The sequence below is a fragment of the Somniosus microcephalus genome, chromosome 8 (assembly GCF_052327205.1).
Source record: "Somniosus microcephalus isolate GS21.2 chromosome 8, FLI_Smic_1.0, whole genome shotgun sequence".
Lineage (NCBI taxonomy): Eukaryota > Metazoa > Chordata > Chondrichthyes > Squaliformes > Somniosidae > Somniosus > Somniosus microcephalus.
The window spans coordinates 158,159,989-158,165,988 of NC_140994.1; the positions used below are offsets into that span (position 1 = coordinate 158,159,989).

Below are 6,000 nucleotides of genomic sequence, written 5' to 3' on the forward strand. Positions count from 1 at the left end.
TATGTGTCTAGAATAAAATGGATACAAGACAGAGTATTCATGTGCTCCGGCTCACCTCGTCATTTAGTTCCAGGTTCACAACTCACACCTTTTTATTTCACTCAAAGGCGAGGTGAAGTCTGAGTCCAAGGCTTTCTCTACATCGCATACCCTATTTAAAATTGTGTTATTTTTGAATTGAACGCACTATAAATAAAATATCTTAATTTTAATTGCATTGTTTATCTGCTATGAGAAATGCATTTTGTAGCATTACTTGAATCCTGAACCACTCCAATGGCATATTCAGGGCAGCCAATGTAAATCTCTAAGCAGTTCCATTCATTTCAATGGCAGCTGGAGCATCTCACACCATGGAGACCGATCAGAGGCAGCAAAGTCAGGAATAGCTAGCATTAGCTGACTATGGGCACTAAAACCTACCAAGTTGCAAATTGTTTTTGAGCATTATCATACTCCTCAGAACATTTGCTTTATCCACGACACATCTGCAGGTGACACTAAGGGGGTTAATCTAACCTAACTCGCTGGGCGGGAAACCCACAGGAACAGATAGAATGCCAGTTTTACACCCTGCCCAATATTAGTCTCCATTGACCACTGTTCTTTCTCAAATGCAGTAGTATGGTGAAATTGCGCAGTCATATCATGCTGCTCTTGCTCTTTAGGGCAAAATTTAAGTAGGGGATCCGATGCACACAGAAATTTCCAAAATAATTGGGAGTCTTTTTTATATAAAATAACTCTTACAAACTCTACATGAAGGGGACTGTGTGGATTTTGAAATCCAAAGTGATTTTTCAGTATCAAAAGGTAAACAGTCACGGGCACTGAAAGCACACTTTGGTGCTACAATACACTATGCTAGGTAGGGGATGGGTTGTGACAGCAATTTCCAATTTTAGCCGGGGTCTCAGTACTGAGTAAAGAAAAGGTGCTTCTCCAGAGAGTGGGAAGGAGGGAGACAATCATCAGGTGATGAGCCTAGGCCTCACAAGCCTTGAATCAAACATATCCAACAGCAGCATTAACAGAGGGCCTGGCTTACCTCCTCTTCTGCATTTGGCAGGGATTGATATGTGGTGGGGGATTGGGTTGGCTAATGTGGTTAGTAAAGGGAAAAAGGGAAAAACTAAGATGGAAAGAGATCCAGTAGCCATTTCTTATCAGAGAGCAATGGTCAGTAATATATGTAATTGATAATGAAAGTAAATGTCTTTTCTGCAAGGTGTAACCCGCTAGCGATATACTAATAATTTTCCACTAGACACAATGCATTCTGAAATAAAGAGAAAATACTGTAATTCAAATGTATGCACTGTTTTCAATAAATTGTTTTCAAGAATGGTAAATGACCACACATAGAAACATATACAAACATAGAAACATAGAAGATAGGAGCAGGAGTAGGCTATTCGGCCCCTCGAGCCTGCTCCGCTATTTAATGAGATCATGGCTGATCATCCAGATTCAGTACCCTGTCCCTGCTTTCTCCCCATATCCCTTGATCCCTTTAGCCTTAAGAAATATATCTAACTCCTTCTTGAATATATTTAATGAATTGGCCTCAACTGCCTTTTGTGGTAGAGAATTCCACAGGTTCACCACTCTCTGGGTAAACAAATTCCTCCTCATCTCTGTCCTAAATGGCTTACCCCTTATCATTAGACTGTGACCTCTGGTTCTGGACTCCCCCACCATCGGGAACATCCGTCCTGCATCTAGTCTGTCTAGTCCTGTTAGAATTTTATAAGTTTAAATGAGATCCCCTCTCATTCTTCTAAACTCCAGCGAATATAAGCCCAATCGACCCAATCTCTCCTCATACGTCATTCCTGCCATCCCAGGTATCAGTCTGGTGAATCTTCGCTGCACTCCCTCCATGGCAAGAACATCCTTCCTCAGATAAGGCGACCAAAACTGCATACAATACTCAAGGTGTGGTCTCACCAAGGCCCTGTACAACTGCAGCAAGACATCCTTGCTCCTGTACTCAAATCCTCTCGCTATGAAGGCCAACATACCATTTGCCTTCTTAACCGCCTGCTGCACCTGCATGCTTACCTTCAGTGACTGGTGCACAAGGACACCCAGGTCTCGTTGCACTCCCCTTCTCCCAATCTATTGCTGCTCAGATAATAATCTGCCTTCCTGTTTTTGCCACCTCGCATTTATCCACATTATACTGCATCTGCTAAGCATCTGCCCAATCAACCAACCTGTCCAAATCATACTGGAGTTTCTCGACATCCTCCACACAGCACACACGCCCACCCAGCTTTGTGTCATCTGCAAACTTGGAGATATTACATCTAGTTCCCTCGTCTAGATCATTAATATATATTGTGAATAGCTGGGGTCCTAGCACCAATCCCTGCGGTACCCCACTAGTCACTGCCTGCCACTCGGAAAAAGACCCGTTTATTCCAACTCTTTGCTTCCTGTTTGCCAACCAGTTCTCTATCCAAGTCAGTACCTTGCCCCCAATCCCATGTGCTTTAACTTTACACGCTAACCTCTTATACAGGACCTTATCGAAAGCCTTCTGAAAGTCCAAATACACCACATCCACTGGTTCTCCCTTATCTATTCTACCAGTTACATTCTCAAAAAATTCCAGTCAAGCACGATTTACCTTTTGTAAATCCATGTTGACTTTGTCCGATCCTGTCACTGTTTTCCAAGTGCTCTGCTATTACATCTTTTATAATGGACTCTAGCAATTTCTCCACTACCGATGTCAGGCTTACCGGTCTATAATACCCAAACTTTCAATTGTTCTCTTTATGCCACCAGGTTTAACAGATGTCACCAAACCAGTAACAAATTATCACAGGATAATTTTGACGAAGTAATGAATTTGTCTACGAAAAGCTCAAAGCAGATGTAAATACTTACGATTTGTACTGGAGCATTCTTGTTGGTAAACCTACTCTCTCTTTGTTGGTTGACACGGATGGACTTTTACTTGTTTTACTTTTGAAGCAGTAGGCCTTCCCACATTGTAAATGGTAATCATTAACAAATCACAGCCAAAAGGTTCCTGCCAATGCCTGGAAACTCTTCCATTTATCGTGCGTCAGAAGGAAAAAAAAATCATCTGATATGAACATGACCATTTGTTCGTAAACTGGTTAAGAATGTATGAAAATTATCAACATATCATCTTAATACATAAAGCACAGAAACACGAATGCAGCAGAGTGGGTGTTGTTTAATTCCTTGCATTTTTGCTGTGTGTTTTAACAACTGCCAGAATTGTATACACCAGGACCTTGCTCTCTAGTTAATGAAACAGGTGCTTATGCAGCAGAGTGATTATGCTGCTGCTTCTGCCACCATACAGGCTGATGATTGAGAGGTTTGTTGAGAGGTTAGTTAATTAGTTATTCTTAAAACACTGCATTTGGCACAGCTAACAGACAGTACTGGTTTCTGATGCCAGAAGTAATAAAATCACCACTGATGCAAAAGAAATGTAAACCTATAAATTATTATATAAAGAATAAAAATGGATGCTTACAAGGCCATCTAATAAGGTGGGTACAATTTATGTCAAACAAACATCAAGAATGTGTTTATTTTCTATAACACATCGCCAGCGTTCACTGATGTTCAATAACAATATTTCTTTTGAAACTGATTAACATTCACTAGCATTCAGTGGATTCTTTCATTAAAACAGCTTTATTGGCTCAGCAGGTTAAAACAGTAAGAGCTGAGCCACACAGACCAGAAGGCCCCCAACTCAACCCATGGTTTATGTTGAGCAGCTGACCTCAGCCACAGCTGCAGTAAAGGCTCTACAATTGCCCTCAGTACCCCTGGGTTAGCAAAGAGAAAAATCATCCTCGGAAATGCATACGTATGGGCATAGGTTCTGCCTTGATGCTCCTTGCCTTTCAACATTCACTGTCCAGACAGTCATTTGAAGAATTGGCACTTTGACAATATATTTAAGGGAAACAAATGCCCATGAACAGTATCCCAGCAAGAAGTTAATGCCTACAGAAGAGGAGGAAAGGGAAGATAGAAAATTGGTGGAAAAGATGGAAATAATGGATTTACGATATGGTTGATGTTAAGGACCTGTTGAGCAGGACATTCTTTTATGATAGAAGTTCCCTCCAGCACTAATTTCTTCTTATTTGGTTCACAATGGTTCTGGTGTGCTTTATTTACTGTGGATCCTATGGAAGGATTTTCATAAGAAACAGGTGTCATTGTCACCCTCTTCTTGATTCTTTTAAAAAGCTGTCATGTTGGATCAGCACAGTGCCAGCCTTCCAGAGTCCTGCTCAAACCAACAAGAGCTGTGAAATCATCTGGAACTCAAAGAGATGTCAATGAGAATGTATTCTAGGGAGGTAATTTTCCAAGTACACACTGGTGGTGAAGAAGGTTACCTGTTGCCAGCACATAATAGAACATCACATATTCGAACAGCCTGAAATTCTCTGATATGAGATGGTAGGAGGCAAGTATACAAGGGGTTTTCCTCGAGAGGTTTCCCTGAGGTTTCTCTCTCTAGAGGCCTCTCTCTCTTGCACAGTAAACCTTGAGTGGTTCGACCCACTCGCCCCTTAGATTCTGTATTCTGGACTTAGGTGCAGGAACTACAATGTAGAGAAAACTCTTATAGACCAAGTTTGATGAAACAAAATGAAATTTTATTGCATAAGGAAAAATATCAAATCAAATGCAAGCAGATAAGAGAGTACATGGGAGGGAAAAACACACAAACAAATCATAACGACACAGTACTAACTAAGGCAAAAACAGGCATCTTATACTCTACAAAGATCATCATGAAATAAGGAAACACACGGAACATCGAGGGACAACAACTCATGTTAATTGTACCCTTAAAATCCACCCCCTTATTAAACCTATCTAGATCTGATTGTGAAGGGCCAGAAGCATGCTCACCAGGATGTGCAAGGTTTTGAAATCGAGTCTGTGTTTGGTCCTTTCAGGTGTTTCGTCTCCACGTGGATCATGGAGCCCCTGCGAGCTGCGCCACACCGCTCTCCTGAGGTGGGGGTCGGGGGCGGCTGGACACCGGCGGGCCTGGATGTCGGCGGGGTCGAGGATCGTCGGCTCGACCCTGGTTAGAGGAGCCTTGGGCTGGCTCCCATCACTTCTTCAGGTTCCTTTTCTCTCTTCTCCCGAGCCGGGGTGGCTGGAAGGTTTCTTCTCTTGGGACCTTTATTTTTTTTTGTTTCTTCTCCCAAGTTGGGTCGATGGCCTCTCGTTCCGGCAACGGCCCGGGGATGGTTGATGATCTCCCGATGTGTTTCCCCAGGGCGGGACGCTGGCTTCGAGACGGCCTTCTCGATGTTGGCTTTCTTCTTCCTCCTGTGAGTGCCTCTTTCTTCTTCTGGCTGTCCGGATTCAAACTCGACACAAGTTGCAACTGTCACCAAGCTTGCAACTGTGTTCCAGCTCGCAACTCTAACCAGCTCTCCAACTGTAACTCCAGTTATACCTTTTCTTCAGAGGCTTCACTTCCCGCCCAAAATCAGGTTAGTCTTTGTTTTATTTTTGGCAGGCTGGGAGCACAGCGGGGTAGTTATTATATTTTAAAATGTCTTAAACGGCTGGTAAAGGCCCATCTCTGGTCTGGAATTACCTTCATTGTTTTTAATGTCCTGCTGATCTCGTTATCTAGTCCTGGGTGCTGTTCTCATGAATATGAAATTGTCCCCTTTTGTCTGGGTCAACATTTTGATGGCCTCTGTCTCCAGGCCGATCTTGACTGGATCTGCATCTAATCCATATGCATACATGTGGGTCTGGTTTCGTTCTCTCAGAAACGGCTTCCAGAACTTGCTGTAGGTTGAATCCACAAAGCTGTCTGAGGTTGCGCAGGAACCATTTTAAAGTGTCCCAATAAGCTGGTCACATGGTATGGTGGCCATTTTGTATGCCCCTTTTTCTGGGCTTCTTTTAAAACAGTCTTTAAAATCATGGCCTCTTCTGCTATTTGACCCTTATTAA

At 42.6% G+C, this 6,000-nt stretch overlaps 1 protein-coding gene across 1 annotated transcript in view; it reads right to left on the bottom strand.

The window, feature by feature from the left end:
• cdhr2 (cadherin related family member 2) overlaps positions 1 to 2,974 on the bottom strand; it is a 243,476-nt gene extending 240,502 nt beyond the window's left edge. The window contains exon 1 of the mRNA XM_085995270.1: positions 2,899 to 2,974. The gene's annotated coding sequence lies outside the window, so the exon portion shown is untranslated. The remainder of the gene's footprint in view (positions 1 to 2,898) is intronic.
• Between the last annotated feature and the right edge of the window lie 3,026 nt (positions 2,975 to 6,000).